The following is an 18,737-nucleotide window of genomic DNA, read 5'->3' as shown; positions in this document are numbered from 1 at the left end:
GACTAAACTTTTAACCAATCACAACGCGCCACGTTGCCAGATGTTCCGTCAGATCCGACGTTTTAAGGTTTTGGCTGACCGATTAGCCGGACGAACCGTCGGAGGAAAAGACAGTCGGATCCGACGGTTCAGCTCACGCTTCCGTCGGATTCGACTGATTAATTTGTTAGACGAACCCTAAATTTTTCAATTCATGGGTTTTTGATTTTGAGTTCTACAGTGAAATTGGACACTATGGTTGTGTTCTCCTAGAAAAATTAAGTGATTTGCACTATTAGTTTTCTTGATTTTGTGAAGAAATAAGAAAGATGAAGATGAAGGTTGGTTGGTTGGTTGGTCATGGAGGTTTAGGGTTTGAAAGGTAGAAGATGAAAGATGAAGAATTCAGTCGGATCCAAAGGAATTTTAAGAAATTCGGTCGAATTCATTAAGACGTTGATCACACGTGGCACGATTTTAAAGGTCCAAAAATTCAGTCGGATCATAAATGGTTTTAGTCAGATCCGACGAAATTTTTTTACTAGTTTGGGTATTTTGTTTGGGCTTGAGCTATTTATGGAACACCATGATCAAAAAGGGCTATTTTGAGGATTTTTCCTATAATTTAACATAATATTAAACAACTTAGTAATTAGGATAAACAGGTGCGAATTATAAACGACACACACATCAATGACATGATTAAAAATGTGGCTAAATGAGTTCAACCTGTTTACCATGTTTATAACACACATATTCAACTAATTAGGTTAATTATGCTCAATTCCAACTTTCACTAAATGATACAATACAAATGACAACTTAAAACGAGATAATAAGACAGTATAAAAATTGAAAAGAAACAAAGAAAAAGAATGTATAAAAGCAAAAATGGCCAAGCCTGGCCTTGTTAAACACGTTTACTTAAATCAAATTTCACATCTTCTTAAGAACACATTTGCCGTTCGTACAACAACAAATTCAGTTGTACTGCCAGAGTAGAAATTGGATTATATATTTGAGTTCACACAATATTTTGAATTATTCATTCATCGTTTAGGAACAAACATAAATATATAATAGTTGAAACACTTAATGATGATGTTGTTGTAGGTTATTGGGGAATGCAAAGAGCGAATAGTGTATCTCCTGGAGTATAAGTAGGAAAAAAGACTCCAAAATTAGATTTGTAACCGTTGCCAACATACACACAACCATTGCTTATAGACACGCCACCGTACACGGTGGCTCCCGTATCATACGACCATAAAATTTTACCCGTTGCTGCACTCATAGCATAGATAGGTCCAGTCCCGTTCGTCGAGCCAGCAAACAGAACACCATTGGCTAAACTCACAGGACCACTTGCGGTCGCGTTACTAGGATTTCCAGTTGACCACAAGACATTCCCCGTGGCAGCATCCATCGACACCCATCCGCCGCTAGTTGTTCTGATATTTGACGGCTTCAATGTAAATTGCTTCCTAAGCTATTGGCAATGTTTGTGTAGACCGTCTTTCCATCCGTCGCCGAACCCCATGTACCTCCTCCGCCTGCACCTCCAGGTCCAGCTTCCTGCAATAATCATTGCATAGGCTCAACATCCATATACATACCAATAGACACACATAATGGTTCATATTTTCAAAACTACTACTTTTTACATACGAACGTTTATATTGCCTACATATAAATAAAATAAAAATCATCAAACTACTTTGTTCATTTTTTTTTTCATTTTATAAATGTTACTTAATATGTGACTGTTCTATAATAGGTGACCTTCAATAAAGGCATTGCACCAGAAACTTATGTCACAAACTTTTGTAGCGTCTTGGATTTTTATAATTTTGTAATTTGTGAATAAAAGTGTTACCGTAGACCAAACATGCTACCATTGTTGCGATCCAAAGCCCAAGCAATACCGCTCTTTTGTACCGCAGCCACAATGTCAAGCTTTGTACCATGGTCATTAACGGTTAAAATCATTGGTGCTTTTGCAAAATCTGCATCTGGATTAGGGCCAGGCGGACACCCGGGCGTAGAAAGATTATTACAAGCAAAAAACCAGACGTCATAACCACCTAACTGTCTATACCAGTTTATGTGTCCCGAATCCAAATCCAGTGCTAGAATAGAATTGGAATGGTTATCAGGATCGATGCACTTATCTTCTTCGGTTGGTTTTGTTTGGTTGTTTTGTGCTTCTTGGCATTGTGTGATATTTAACGGGGCAGAATACAAGTTTCCAGTGGCGATGTAGACCTCATTTCGATGAATGTCGATTGACGGACTGCTACCCCATATGCCTGCGCCGGAGTATTCATGTTTGCTACCGTTGTTATCTGGTAACATGTAGGTTTGCCACAAGATCTTACTGTTTGAAGCATTTAACTTGAAAAAACTTCCTTTCCTCTAAAGGTACAACATGCTTCAAAGCTTGAGCTCTCTTCGGCTGAAGATGTTCCTACATAGAATGCACTGCACACAAATATATAATCATCATTTTATATGTGACTTATTCTAATAGCAAGGTGGGCATGAAATCCAAATAATCAAATTATGACCGAAGTAAAATGTTAGATCAGTTTATATATAACTGATTTTATGGTTTGGTTATAGCTATATGTGTATAAGTATATTGGATATAATTATTGAACCAATGTCAAAACCAGCCTTTATATTTGACATTTTGTAGTTTTAAATTCAAAGCGTATACAATTATTCAATCGCATATTGCCAATCGATGGTCAACAGTTTACTTTCTTTTGGGCCATCGCAAGCAAATTTGTCAACTTTGCACATTCTAAGAAAACTAAACTAGAAAATTTTATTATCTTTTACAAACTATTATCTTTTTTCTAAGATAACAAAATGATTCAAATGGAAGAATATATACGAACAAACATACCTTTTATAATAAGTTCCGGACATGGTGATAAGAGCCGCATAATGTGGATCGAGTTGTGTAGACCAGACGAGCTCACTGTTACTAAGGTTAAGCCCCAAAATATAAGCCGGCCCGTAAATCCCAACGATTAAAAGATCACGAGCAATAGTAGGGGTTGATCTTGACAAGCTCCAGTTAACTCCTAGTACAAGTCCGGTAGTTGAGTTAAGCCCCTTTAACTGTCCTATATTGTGTTGCCATATGACCGATCCGTTTGATGCATTAAGCGCATATATGTTCCCATTCCAACTCGGGAAATAGACTGTGTTTTTGTATATTGCTGGAGTCGCGGTTATATCTTTTCCAGCAACAAACTTCCATTTCAGCCAAAGGTTAGAAACAGTTTCAGGACTAATCTTTGTTTCACCATACGCGTATCTACGGTTATGTAAATCTCCACCGTGATTTGTCCAATCGGATGACTACAAACATTGCACACATGATTATAATTAATGATGGCTACAATTGTTAAAACAGTAGTATCCTTAAAAGTGAGACAAAAACAGGTACCTTAGCTGAGGTTTGGAGAAGGAGGAACAACCAAACTAGTATGGAGAAGTAGAGGCAATTGGGTGCCATGTAAATGGTAGTTTGTTTCCCAAAGGAGACTTTGTAGTGTCCTTTGAATAAAACTTTATTTAGATTTGGAATTTAAAGTAATGTTTCTTTCTTATTACTAATAAACAAGACTTGTCGTTTTAAAAGATTTAAGATAAGTGTAAATTGTCAAAGTGTGTTACCTCAGCTCATAGATGGCACTTATCCTTGACATATAATATTGTTACATTATTAACAGAATGTATAATGATAAATTGAAAAGTAAGTTGACAGTGGATAGATGTAGCAAACTTAAGACATCACTTCTTAATATGATATGACTTGATACAAAATTGAATAGGTTAGTGTTTGAGATAAACGTGTGTGGATCATAAATAAGTTGAAATGTAGATGACATGTGTGGATCTCTAATAGTCCCCACACTTAGAGCGGTAGGAAATCAGACGCGCACGATCGGCTGTCACGCAGAGCAAGAACTCAATGGTTGTAGGACCTAAGAAGATTAGCGGTGTCTTGACTGTGGCCAGACATCGGCTAGGTTTGATGATAGGAGCTTCGACTGCAACAACAGGAGCTAAAACTGAGTTGGCCGAAGCAACGACTTGACGGCACGATGGCGACATAATAATAAATAAATTGAAGAAACACTAATCTGATCTTCTTAACGGGTCCTGGATCCAATGAGTCCACAGAGATTGGTCAAATACAACTATCAACGATATGAGCACAACCTCCAGAAGTCCAGTGACAGAAACCTGCAAAACCAACACCGTGAGCTCGTTACGGAAGGACAAGAGGGGGGTCTTCCCGTAACCACCATCCAGCGTGAGAATAAGTACAGTTCTAATGGAGAGAAAGTACTTAAGTATTGAGGGTAGACAGCGGAGTGTGAATGTGTTAACTCATGGAGATTGTGAAGTATTTATAGCCAAAGAGTGTGGGAATGTGATTGGGCCAGCTGTCTCTTTCTAGAAGATGCTCTTGTAACCGTCTGGACGTGTGCCCTCATGTGATAGGTTGAGCTATACGTCCCATGTGCATGGTTATAACAACCTGGACACGTGTCTTTCTATGATAGGACGAGATATATCTGGCCATGTGCACGGTTATAACAACCTTGCCAGCTGTCCTCTATTCATTGGCTGATGGGTCACGTATTCTCCAAGAAAGGATCTTGGTAAATCTTCTAGAAGGTAACTAGTTAATTACAGCTGTCCTATGACATTGACTTATGGTCATCTTAGCGGGTGGGGACACTACCCTGCGGATGAAATCTGAGGATGCCTAGATACATCCGCACATAGTCTCTAGGACGTATTCTTGTTCTTCCTTTATTGAGTCATGCGGGTGATCTATTTGTCCTGCAGGTGACATATGAGGAGTTTACCTTTGACCCGCGGGTGACTTAAGGGTATTTGGGTCTTTTTGGTACCTTACCTCTATAAGTCCCCCAGTCCATTGTTTCTTCCACGTGAAGCTTTTATGCGGGTGAAATTTTGGACTTAAGATATTGTTTTGGAGATTTTTGAAATTTGCAAGTTGTGGTAGAGATATTTTTTGTTGGTGTGGATAACAATACAAAAGTACGAAGGGACATTCTTCCGGCTATTGTACAGCTGACGTGACGTCTGTGCCGGCTGTCACTGTACCCGATTGTTTTACTTTTTCACTTTTTCGTTTTTCTCGCGTGACGTGGCGCTATTCCATTGGACCAACTATTTCTCTTTCCACTGTTCGTATCACATTGCATTTATTGCGATGAGTATAAATAGCGACAGTTATCTTTCTTTTGAAGTTTTATCGCCTTTGATTTCTCATTCTCTCTTCGTCTTTCCTACTAAAAATTTCCGATTTGACCTTTGATTTTGTTCAAAATTGCTCGTTGCTTTCCTTTTATCTCTGAACCGATGGTCGGTGATAAAAGTTCGTCGGTGCCGGATATTAATACCGTGGAGATTAACTGGGATACCTCTAAGTATGAAACGTTAATTTATACTTATGGGATTCTGTCATAGTGGGGTCCGGAATTCCCCGACGCCGGATCTATTGCTAGCAGGCCTCCTGTCGACAAGATGGCAGTCTATGCCAACTTCTTTACCCATGGGAATCTTCGGTTTCCGATAACCAAGTTCCTCATGAAGGTACTCAGTGCTTATGTGATCCATCTTTCCCAGTTACATCCGCTGGCGCTTACGCGAATTCGACACTTCAAATTTGTGTGTAAGGCTAATGGGATGGTGCCCCGTATTGATCGGTTCCCGGTCTTTTACATGGTGATCAATCGTGGTGGGTGGTTCAAATGAATTCCGATAACCGGGAGGGTTATCGAAATTGAACCAACCGACGGTGCTCAAGGGTGGCGAACCAGATTCTTCTGGATTTCAGAAGACGTTGTTACAATTACCATGGTTCATCGTCTGGAAAATGAGGCGCTGCCGAATGTTGTTACGGCTTCTCACGAAGGCCAAGAGTGGTTTCGCCGCTTGATGTCTAAACCATCTCCAATGCGAGCCCTTTCGAAAGAAGCCCTGGTGTGGGCGGGCATGAGCCGCTTGTGGCTGTATCCCGATTTGGAACCATTCTCTATGAATGTAGACGAGAGTAAGTCTTACACCCTTTGTTACTATTGTTTTTTTGTAAAAACTCTATTTGAAGTTTCGTTGTGCATGTTTCGGGTTAAGGGACTATGTTGAATATCCTTTTTGATGACAAGGGCTATCCCCAGAAACGCATCAAAGACGTGAAAGTCTTACCCATTCTGTACAGGACCCGGGATCACTTTCTTTTTCCGACTAAAGTGTGCGCGGAACCTTTAGCTTCGGAAGTTATCTTCCAAATAGGTGTGTACACTCTTAACCCTCGTCCTTTAAATTTCCTTACCTCTAATAGGGTGATTGTACTTCTGTCTTCGAGTGACGGGTGAACACCTCGGGAGGAATATGTCTTTGATGTTGCTTCTGAAATCTCATCTATCTCGCATGCATTGGCAGAGTTGGAGAAGAAGAGGATGCTTCAGTCTTCCAAAGAAAGTGATGCTGTAAGTCCCGAATCTGGATCACTACAATATGATATCAACCCAAACACGATGTTAGTGTTGAATCCTAACACAATGGTGATTCAAGAACGAGATAGAAGAACAATATCAATATAACGAACACGAAGTACTATGGTTTCAATGCATACGATTCTATTATCAATAAATCGTCAGATACATAAACCACTTAGCCAAACAATATAATGCTCTCCATAATTATGATGGCTCTCAACAACTGCAAACTTCTAACCATAAATGATTACTAAACATTAACAATATATAGAGTTACCATACAAAGCCCAAAGGCCAAGCCCAAATGAGCCCAAATATGGATTTCGGTGTTACTAGAAAACCGAAATCCTTAGGGATTTCGGTATTACACCATCACAACCATAATCGAATTCTTCAACTCATCCTCGTTTATCTCACTTTAGTCTTGATCACGTCGTGGCATTTGGATATGCATCAGTCTATCCAACCCAACAATCTCCCCCTTAGACTGATGCTTTCAAAACATTCAGAATCTTTTCTTGAACATGATCAGCAATTTCGGCATCTGCATCCGATACTCTACCATTTCCCCCTTATTAACAGCATCATCCAATTTGAATCTCATATACTTCATATGCTTCCGTTGCAAGAAATCAGTCTTGAAAGAACAATCAACTTTGATAGAAAGATCAGCCAAAATATTTTGAAAACAATTAAATAAAACAAAATAAGACATGCATAATTTTTGTAATTTTTATTTTTCTTATCTTTATGATTTTCTTGAAAAGACTTGAAATGAGATCATACCAACTAAACCAACTATAACACAATAACCGACATCAGATTTCATGAGCTGAAGACAAAAAATAAAACGAGCTTTAAAACGATTACTTAACACATTTGTTTCGATAAGAGTAATCAATAAGTAAAAAAATGAAATAAAATAAAACCAAAAACAACAAATAAAACAAATTTAATCACCCGGTCTTCTTGTAATTTGGAAAAAAATTGGGATCAAATTTTGGTTTTTGTTAAAACTGTCGCCTTTATGAAAAGATCCGAACATGGAATCTTATTGATTAAGGCGCTTTCACAAAGATTCATGTTCAGCGTTATTATGACATAAAGAAATAGGTTGATAGCAGGTATAACAAACTTAGCATGATTTTCATTGCGTTAGTGATATGTATTAGGTTCAGTTCGTCATAAAGCTTAGATGGACATCACTCATGGACATGTGATGCCTCATATCTCTTCTCAAAGTTTATTTGGCTTTCCCCATATCACCCCAATCTGACTCCAACCCCCTAGTGCTTGATCAAAAGATTTTATTTACATAAATATACTATTAAGCTTCAAGGTTGAACGTTGGACTTAAATGCATTTCATTCAGAGTGTTTAGGACTTATTTGAATGCCCCACCCTTGTAGTTCTAGTTTGACCCTTTAAGCTTTTGAAATAACAATTTTTAGCAGCACAAATTATATACATACTCACAACATTTTTTTATTTATTTATTATTATTATTATTATTATTATTATTATTATTATTTTCTCTTTTTTTTTTATAATAGTAAACATAATAGCACGGTATTTTTGGTGATCAATATAGTAACGGACTCGTGTATGACTGGGTAATTGCTTTTCTGTCTATCATTCGGAGAGATGTATATGGAGACATGCACATGTCTTCAAAATGACTCTCCACAGTAAGTTAAGCTTATTTAGTTTATATCACTTCTACTTTTACGCATCATGTAAAGCTACCATACAAATCAATGACTGTTCTAGAGCCTTTTAAGCTTAATAACTTCACCCGTTAGGCATACTAAAACAATTTTTCTATCATTTTATGAAGGTTGGGTCAATTTTCATTTGAAAATATGTTGGAGTTTCTAAAGCTGTTAACTGAATAATCATATCACTTCCCAGAAGACGGTTTACAGAAGACACACAAGTTAAGAACTTAGTCACCTCGGTCACTCTTCAGTTTTCAGGTAAATGGCTATCCCGTATGACCACTAGTGGTTAACGAGACCAAAACACATATGAGAATACGTGTCCCTCCAACTTGGAATTACCGACATAATTTTAAGTGGAAGAATTCAAAACACGAAAACACATATCAAAAGGCCATGGCGTGATCAAGACTAAAGTGAGATAAACGAGAACGAGTTGAAGAATTGAATTATGGTTGTGATGGTGTAATACCAAAGGATTTCGGTTGTCTAGTAACACCGAAATCCCTATGGATTTCAGTTAGGCTAGTTTGGGCTTGGCCTTTGGGCTTTGTATGGTAACCCTATATATAGTTAATGTTTAGTAATCATTTAGGGTTAGAAGTTAGCAGTTATTTAGATCCACTATAATTCTAGAGAGCATTATATTGTTTGGCTAAGTGGTTTATGTATCTGATGATTTATTGATAATAGAATCATATGCATTGAAACCATAGTACTTTGTGTTCGTTATATTCATATTGTTCTTCTATCTCGTTCTTGAATCACCACTGTGTTAGGATTCCGCACTAACATCGTCTTTGGGTTGATATCATATTGTAGTGATCTAGATTTGGGACTTACAAGTGGTATCATTGCCTTAGACCTATTCAGGCTCATTATTGTGATATCTACGGATTCAAAAGATAAAGTTTTGGTGGTCTTGTTATTTTCCGGCGAGTTTTGATCAGAGAAAAAGAAGAGAGCAATTTTGGTAGAGATTTGGTCAATTTGGAAACAAAATTTGAATTCCTTAATTTACGGGATTCAGTTGGTTACAAATCTTTCTCAATTAATTCAGATCTCGGCTGAAATTAGTAGTTCTCTGCCATTGACCAAGAGTTTTCAGTGTATTCGGCCAGGTTTGTTTGTCTTCGGTTTAAAAACAGATTTTTCAGCCAAAGACTAGTAGTTCTCGGTCAACTGTTTCAGTTCTCGGTCAATTATCCAGTTCTCGGTCGTTATTCTGGGTTCTCGGTCAACTTATCTAGTTCTTGGTTAGAATACTTGGTTCTCGGTCAACGTTTGTTTTCGGTCAAAGTCAATAAGAGCTCTCGATCAGAAGTAATAGTTTTCGGTAAAAAAAATTGTCAAAAACATTTTTTGTGGGGTGATTTTTGGTCAGAAGTAATAGTTGGCGGGAAAATTTTTCGTAAACGAAATTTTTCGTGAATACTCCTCATAAGTGAGACTTCATTCCTGAAGATTTTGGCAAAAACATTTTTTTTGGGTGATTTTCCTTGAAATTTTGGCGGAAAAATCGAAATATTTGTCTTAAACAAAATTTTTCTCTAGACGCTTCTTTTGAATGGGACATCTTTCTTGAGAATTTTGGCGATCATATTTTTTTTTCGAAAAATTTTGGCGGGAAAATCAGATTAATTCCTTTAATCACTCAATGGATTCTCCACAACCCATCTCAATATTTGGAAGTACTCTTAATCAGTCTGCTCCCTCACAAGTAGTATTTCAGAGTTCGTCTACAAAGGTAAGTTTTCAATCATGTTCTCAAGATTGCGTTGATAAAATTAACTTATATAAGCTCCATAATGATAACTTGATTAGAGACATGGAAAGAGTAAAATCTGAAAACTTTAAACTTAAGAAAATGAAAAAGCTTTCCTAGACAAAATAGAGGCACAGAAAAAGGACTTTTCAAAACTAAAATCCGATTTCAATTTGAAATGTTGTCATCATCATGATGCCAAACAGGAAATAGCTGAATTAACTGCTAAACTGGAAGCCTCAAAGCTAGAAATTCTGAATCTAACTAGTAAATTTGAAAGAGCTGAACTAGAATTTAAAAAATTCGATGGTTCCAGTAAAGTAGTCAATTCAATGATTGAAAATAAGTTATGGTGGAAAGAGAATGAGGGTGAGGGTATAGGATATAGTCTTCCTCTTACCAAAGATCAGAAAGAAAAGGTAAAGACATGAAATATGGTAAACAGGTTCAATCCGAAATTGTTGAATCAGGAGAGGTAATTAATCCTGATTTTAAATGTGTGAACAATTTTGATGCTTCTACTTCATGTGCAGATATAGTAAATGATGTCGCTTCTGATAGTAAAGGGGTTCAGGCTAGTGAAAATGAATCTTATTCTAACATGTCATCAAACTCAAATGACACCACAACACAAAATTGTACTAATAATAATACACAGAGTTGTGGCAATAATGGGAAGGCACATAAGAAATCAGCACAACAAGGACATTCTCGTCCTCATAGATCCTTCGGATCTCCATGTGTTGATAAATCATTGGGTGCTATTTATCTTAAGAGGCAAACAAGTTACCACTATGGCACGCCAAGACATATAGCCAGAAATTGTGTTCATCGTCTATATGTTCCCTATTACAAGCAAGATCAGAAGGCTCCACCAAGGGGCAAGAAGAATGGAAAAACCTTTCCTAAGAAGGAATTCCAACATGAGGCAAGTGATTTCGTTGACATTAGAAGAAGGATGGAGGCGTGTTTAGTCTGCGGGAACAGCGGCCATTTAGCAAAGGAGTGTCACTGCCGTACTGTTAATAGACAAGCTTCTCAAGTGAAAGGTAACAGGTTTTAACCGAATCTAGTGGTTAAACAAAATGCTTACTTTACAAAACCACGAGTATCTGTACAACGGGTCACAGATGCTCAAGGATTCAAAGTTAATATGACAGGTCTGCACTCAAATGATTTAGAAACTGTTAAAAGAAAAATAAATTTTCCGAAATCAAAGAGTGTGGAGAGTTCTAAGAATTCGAATTCGAATTGCTCCACTCCAAAGTCTGTTCTATCAAATTTCACTAAACCAAGACAGACTTGGAAACTTAAAACTCAGCAAACAGAATCTGTAGTAACAAATGATACTGTTAAAGATGTGAAAGATATGAGTTAGCAAGAGGTCACATATGTTGATGCTCAAGGGAACCCCAAGACATTTATGACTTGGGTTCCTATGTCCAACTGATCCCACTATGCGTGTAGAAACAACCACAAATTCGTTGTTTATTAAATGGGTTGTTCCGGGCACATGATGTAACACCCCGGCTTTGGCGGAATACGCCCGGGTGTGACGTACAGATTGCCCAAAACACATGTGACACTATTAAGTGACAATAATATCATTAATTCATTCAAATCCCAAGTAAACAAGTTTATCAAGTAAACAAATACAAAGTAAAAGGAACAAAACACGTCTTCTTGTTTATTTTTTAAATAACCTAACTTCTGGTGTCTTTCGCCATTTCATCCTTTAAAGTAAGTACCTATAGCATATATATAAAATAAATTCAACTAATTGAATAGTTGGTGAGTTCACACAAGTTTGATACAAATACATAAAAACCATACGATTCCATGAAACTTGGTGTAGTAATAGCGCAACTAATGTCTTTTCCATCTGGTAACAACCAAATGTACTCGGATCGGGGGTCCCTATTCCACTCATAACATCGAGGTCCTGAGTGCATAGGGTGGCATATGATCATACCTATTGAGGAAACCATGAGCAAGTAGTCTATGAGCAAGTAAGCATATAAGCACACAAGTCCATGTAACGAATTGTAGTTTGTAATAATAAATAAACGAAATTGAATTGTTGATAGGATATATATGCTACTCCCAAAAATAGTTAAAAATGGTAAAAGGGGGTGTGAGAAACTCACCTTTGAATTGGGATGAAAATCTTGAAAATGAAACGAAAGACCGTTATATGAAACCAAACGATCGAATCTCACGAATTAGAAATAATAAGAACAAGAGAATTACTAACTAATTTGATGAACTAAAATGTCGGTTTTATAATTCATATGTCTTATTTATGAGTATTTTGTTACACATTTTTAAGTGTATTAATATTTAAGTTAACGGGTTTTCAGGAATTATTATTATAATAGTACTTATAAAATTAATATTAGATTTGAATCATGTTTACGGAATTTATATCGGTATGTTTTATTTTAGAATGAACGTTTTTCGGTTTAGGATTTATAAAATTACAACGTTATATATATTATCTATATAATTATTTAACGAGATTTAGCTAGCGGTTCGGGTTTGTAAAAGTTGATTCTTGAACGAAATTGCTAACAGGAAATTAAAACATCTTTTATTTAACTATAAGAATAATTTTATTTATTTTGTATGATTTATAATTATATGTGATTTAATATAACTGATAAAATAGTTTGTAAAAAATATATAAAAGGATCTGCTGTGACCCGTGTTCGAACCCGGGTCTCCATGACCACACAACTCAAACATAACCACTAGACCAAACTGTTATGTTGTTAAAAGATGCAAAACAATTAAATATAAACAGAAACCCAAACTTCATCTTCTTTACCTTAACCCTAGGGTTTCAATCCTCCGTAATCATCCCATGTTTGATAGATTTAGATTAGGGGTTTTGTTTGTCGGGTTTAAACGAATCAAAACCATGTGTTAAATACCTTAGATGGTGTCGGAATGATGGCGAATGGAGCTAGGCCGGAAGAGATTAGATACTATTTATAGTTGTAATTGATCCGTTGGGTGATTAATTCGCTTTAATGAAATTTTTATTATTATCTGGCGGATTAGGTTTGGAATCCGAACGTTGGAGGTGTTATTACGCGTAATAGGTCTTGATTAAGCAATAATGTGATGGTGCAACGGGTTTAAATCATTAAAAGTTGATTCATATGACGTTTTGGATGGTTTTTAGTCGTCGCTGGAAGTTTCTGCCGTCACCGGAAAATCGCGAAGGAGGGGGAAGAGAGGGCCGGCTGGGTTTTTTTTATTAATAAAATATTATATTTTAAATTCCAATTTTTCACTTTAAACCCCTCAACTTCTTAAATATGTATATAAACTGTTTTTACTTTATTAATGTTTAACCCTTGAACTTTATAACCACGTGTAACTTAATCGAAACTTGGTATATTTTATTATCTTGGGATTGTTTGTGTTTTATACCCGTATAGTTTGGAGATTGATTATTTTATAACTTGTATAGCTTGGAGAGTCGTTATTTGAACTAAAGAGATAAACAATGAACGAGAAATAACTATAAATCGTCGTAATTAATATCAAATGATAAACGACAAAACGAATTTATTGAAACGACACAATGGACCGGTTTAACAAATACAAATACAAATACGGATACGAATAAAAATTGACAAATGTCACACATGACAGGACAAATATCCATTGTTTTTTAAATCTTTAAACCATAAAATGGATTATTTGTTGCCTTGACGGGAGTTTTGGGTGATAGAATGTTTTTAATATGCTCTCTAAGTGTGTAGGAACAAATCAGGGATGCATTGCATATTAAAAGTTTGTTCCAGACATTCAACTCGCAAGGATGAAAAATCTCAAAACAAGCTTATTCTTAGGGGGAGATTCTTACAAATGGGAAAATGATGTCTTGAAGATAAAAGGTAACCGTATCACTTTGGTAGAAAGATTAATCAGTCAAAAAGAATTTAAAATTTTATTTTAAAAAAAATACAAAGATATGTTCACGTATAGTTTTTCAAGTATAGTGTATTTTGTTTCTCAAAAATGAGAAAATGACTTGAACGTACTTGAGAAATGATTGTACATCAGTTGGCTGACTATCTCACTTCATCATGTATTATTATTAAATATTACGTTTCGACGATTGAGTCTTTTTGAGGTTAAATTTGTACATAAAAGTTTTACTTTCGGTCAAAATTTTTGCAAAAATTTAGGGGAAGAAAATTAAAAAAATCAAAAAGAGTGTGTGTGTTTTTATTGAGAAAATTAAAAAAATTCAAAAAGGTGTGTGTGTGTCTTTTATTAAAAAAAATTATTTTATTACTTTCGCTTAAATTTATATCGGTGCTCAAGTTTGAAGAACATATACTTGTATATGTTTGGTCCGGTGATCTACTCGTAGACTCACAGGATAGCCATTTATTTAAATATTGAAAGCATCTGGGGCGATTGTGATATGTTTTCTTTGTTTTGAATTCTCTTACTTAAAATTATATCGGTAATCCCAAGTTGGAGGGACACTTATTCCCATATGTGTTTTGGTCCTGTTAACCACCAGTGGTCATACGAGATAGCCATTTACCTGAAAACTGAAGAGTGACCGGGGTGACTGAGTTCTTAACATGTGTGTTTTATGTTACTCTCTGGGAAGTGATATGATTATTCAGTTAACAGCTTTTTAGAAGCTCCAAAATATTTTCAAATGAAAATTGATCCAACCTTCGAAAAATGATAGATAAATTGTTTTTGTGTGCCTAACGGGTGAAGTTATTAAGCTTAAAAGGCTCTAGAACAGTCATTGATTTGTATGTAGCTTTCCATGATGCGTAAAAGTAGAAGTGATATAAACTAAATATGCTTAACTTACTGTGGAGAGTCATTTGAAGAAATGTGCATGTCTCCATATGCATCTCTCCAAATGATATGCAGAAAAGCAATTACCCAGTCATACACGAGCCCGTTAGTGTCTTGATTACCAAAAATACTGTGCTATTATGTTTACTATTATAAAAAAAGAGAAAATAATAATAATAATAATAATAATAACAATAAAATAAAAAAATTGTTGTGAGTATGTATATAATTTGTGCTATTAAAAATTCTTATTTCAAAAGCTTAAAGGGTCAAACTAGAATTACAAGGGTAGGGCGTTCAAATAAGTCCTAAACACTCTGAATGAAAGGCATTTAAATCCAACGTTCAACCTTGAAGCTTAATAGTTTATTTATGTAAAGAAAATCTTTTGATCAAGCACTAGGGGGTTGGAGTCAAACTGGGGTGATCTGGGGAAAGCTAAATACGCTTTGAGAAGAGAAAGGAGGCATCACAGTTCCATGGGTGATGTCCATCTAAGCTTTATGCCTGCTATCAACCTGTTTCTTTATGTCATAATAACACTGAACATGAATCTTTGTGAAAGCGTCATAATCAATAAGATTCCATGTTCGGATCTTTTCATAAAGGCGGAAGTTTTATCAAAAACCGAAATTTGATCCCAATTTGCTAAATTACAAGAAGACCGGGTGATAAAATTTGTTTTATTTGTTGTTTTTGGTTTTATTTTATTTCATTTATTTTATTTTCTCTTCTTTATTACTCTTGTCGAAACAAATGTGTTAAGAAGATATCCGATATCGGTTATTGTGTTATAGTTGGTTTAACTGGTATGATCTCATTTCAAGTTTTTTCAAGAAAATAAAAAAAACAGAAAAATATGAAAGCTTTAACTTTCTGTTATACTTTAAACTCTACTTAAACGTTATTTTGTTATGTGTAGAGCCAATTGGGGCTACTGGTGGGGACATGACGTCGGAGAAACCACCATCTCCGCCACCAGAGATGAAGATACCGTTATCTGCTCCTCCAGAAACAGAGAAGTTACCATCTCCTCCTCCAGAGATGGAGATGCTACCATCTCCTCCTCTAGAGATGGAGAAGCAATCATATCCACCGTTGGAAATGGAGAAGCTACCAACTCCTCCGCCAGAGACTGAGGAAACACTACTTCCTCCTCCACCTCACCTTTCTTTCTCCTCCTCGGTACGCCCCCAATCATCAAGTTTTGACTATTACGGGGTACCCAATCCGGGTGAAGATAATAACCTATACATTCCTCACTGGACCATTGCAAAACGATCCCGTTTCACAGATCCGGACACTTGTGCTACTTTTATTAGCCAATGTGTTCCTCCTGCGGAACGGGTCTTTCAGCGTGGTCGTTCCCGTCATGAGCTTCAAATGGATTTTTCTTCTTCCCTATCCAACACCGTGACTAGCGGGCAAGAAATTTTACAGGAATGGCAGTCCATGGGTGAGAGGTGGGGCGAGATGTCCCGGGCCACGGAAGAGGCTAAGAAAGAAGCCAACAAGCAACGTTTGGCAGCTAACACTGCTAAATGGAAATTATCTGATGTCGAAATCGCTTTAAAGGCTGAGAAAGACAGGCATGCTGTTGCAGCTCGTCAATGGAGAGAGTCATGTAGTAAGCAAAATACTGTCCTTCAAGCTGCATGGGTTGAAGCTCAGAGAAAGAAGGAGGACTTGGCCAAGGCTCTCGATGCAAATTCAGCTTTAGAGGCCCATGTGACCCTCCAAGGTACCATTATTCAAGACCTCGAGCCGGAATCCAAATTGCAGAAAGAGCGGGCGGAGCTCATGGAGAAGAGAGCTGCTGATATGAAGTTTGCATATGACTCTCTCCTGCAACGCATGATGACGCGGAAGCCCATGCAGCCAAGTGCTTAGAAGATAATCAGAAAATGGCTGACGGGTTCCGCGAGCTTTAGGAGAGGACGGAGCGGGCTGAAAAGAAACGGCGTTGGCTCTTGGAGAAAGGCCTAGCCTTGGTATGCAGTTTCCTTTTTCCCTTATTATTTTAATAGTTTGGATCTTGCCATCAATGTTTATCGATATCTTTTTCTTGACAGGTTATCAAGCATATTAAGGAAGGGCCTGAGCTACCGGACAGTCTCGCCTTCCTGCTCAACGCCTCTTCTCAATCTGGCCGCCTGACGGGTTTTAACGAAGGATTACAATATGCTCAGGTTGGCCGTCCAATTGAGGAGCACCCGCTGCATGGCCTCAATGTTCATATGGAATACGACATGCGCCTGAACGAGTATGACAATCTGTCATTCCCTCTTCAGGACATGTTACATGAATTTGCAACAGCAGGTGACGGTGTGCACCGTCTAAAGGAATATTTGGAGGAAGATTCGAAAGACATTCCGCCAACGCCTCCCTCTTCACCGAAGCCAGACACGCCATCCTCCAAGGCTCAAGACCTTGAAGACTTGTCCGCGTCTAATCTGTAGATTAGTTGATGACTTGTAATTGTATTTCATCTTTTTGAACTTTTTGTTGATATGAATATAAGAAATTTGTGTCCTTTAATATTTTAGACTTAAGATATTCTTTGTACACCATATTTGAATCTTGCAAGTGGGTATGGGGAAGCGACGGGTTAAGAAAATGGGGAAGGAACAGTTGAAGCGACGTGCGTGTCAGGCCTCTGCAGTCCTTTTACTTTTTTGTCTTTCCCACCTAACGTGTCGTCATCTGGTTGGACCACACTTTATCTCTCCTCTGGCAGCCCATCCATCTCATTAATTGTGATGTGTATAAATAGGGCGTTCCCCATTCGATTTCATTATTATCTCTTTCAACTCTTTTCTTTTCTTTTCTTTAAACTTTCTCAATTCTCAGATCTATATCTTCCAAATATTCGCAAATACTCATTACTTCCAGTTATCCAATAACATAATGGCTGGAGAAAAGAAAAGCAATCATTCCATTGATAACGTTGTTATCTATTGGAAGGAAAGAGACTTCGAGGACATTGTAAATATCTACGGCTTGGCGTCTCAATGGGAGCCAGAGTACCCGACAGACGGTTCTACTGCTGATAAGCCTTTGGCCAAGAAGATGGTCGTATATGCGGATCACTTTACTACAGGAAATCTTCGATTTCCTGTAACAAAGTTTGTTGAGGCCGTCTTAACGGCGTATGAGGTCCATTTGTCCCAGGTCCATCCTTTCGGTATGTTAAGAATTCGTCACTTCGAATTCTGCTGTCAGGCCCATAACTTGAAGCCTTCAGTCGGCAAGTTTGCCGTTTTCTACGAGATGACAAGCCGTGGCGGGTGGTATAGTTGGGCCACCACCGGAAAGGGCGTCATTGGTACTGAATGGTACCGAAGTCTGCATGAGTGGCGGCCAAATTTTTTATGGATCCGGGAGAACGTCGTTCTATTTGCGATGACCTATCTCAAATCAGACGTCGGGATGCCCGTGATCCGAGCCACCACAGAATTGAACGTTCCGTGGTTCAAAACTTTAACCCGCACTCCCACTACCATGCGTTCGATACACGAGGGGGCACTATGAGTGCCAAAGTGAGCCGCCTATGGCCCTTCCCTGACATAGAACCATTTTATGAGAAACCCAATAAGAGTAACTGTATTTGTATTCTTTAAGTTTCCGTTCAGGTATTGAATGTTTATTTATGCAGGTGAAGGATCAATCTTCAGCTCACTACTGGACCATGAGGAGGGTCTTATGGTGCGTCGTTCTATCGATCCACAGGACGCAACAATATTTTGTTCTCCACCACCCTCCGCCCAGAGCCTGTAGTCTCCAAGGCAATATTTGCCAAAGGTGAGGAGATTGTTGCGAAAGGTGAGAGTGTTCTGAAACCTTATCCTCTTACTACACTCACTTCTAGTGGGGTAATAG

The 18,737-nt window shown here is 37.5% G+C and overlaps 1 pseudogene across 1 annotated transcript; it reads right to left on the bottom strand.

The window, feature by feature from the left end:
* Nucleotides 1–830: 830 nt before the first annotated feature.
* On the bottom strand, nt 831–3,508 carry LOC143619217 (uncharacterized; annotated as a pseudogene). The gene is made up of 5 exons (XR_013151154.1): nt 3,440–3,508; nt 2,891–3,351; nt 1,856–2,460; nt 920–1,554; nt 831–880 (listed from the first exon to the last, which is right to left on the bottom strand). The product of XR_013151154.1 is annotated as an uncharacterized LOC143619217 (transcript).
* Between the last annotated feature and the right edge of the window lie 15,229 nt (nt 3,509–18,737).

The sequence above is a fragment of the Bidens hawaiensis genome, unplaced genomic scaffold (genome assembly GCF_021521415.1).
Source record: "Bidens hawaiensis isolate Kalapana, Puna unplaced genomic scaffold, B.hawaiensis_p1.1 tig00002423_1, whole genome shotgun sequence".
NCBI lineage: Eukaryota > Viridiplantae > Streptophyta > Magnoliopsida > Asterales > Asteraceae > Bidens > Bidens hawaiensis.
The sequence above is the reverse complement of the archived record's forward strand: the minus strand, read 5'-3'. Positions and strand labels throughout refer to the sequence as shown.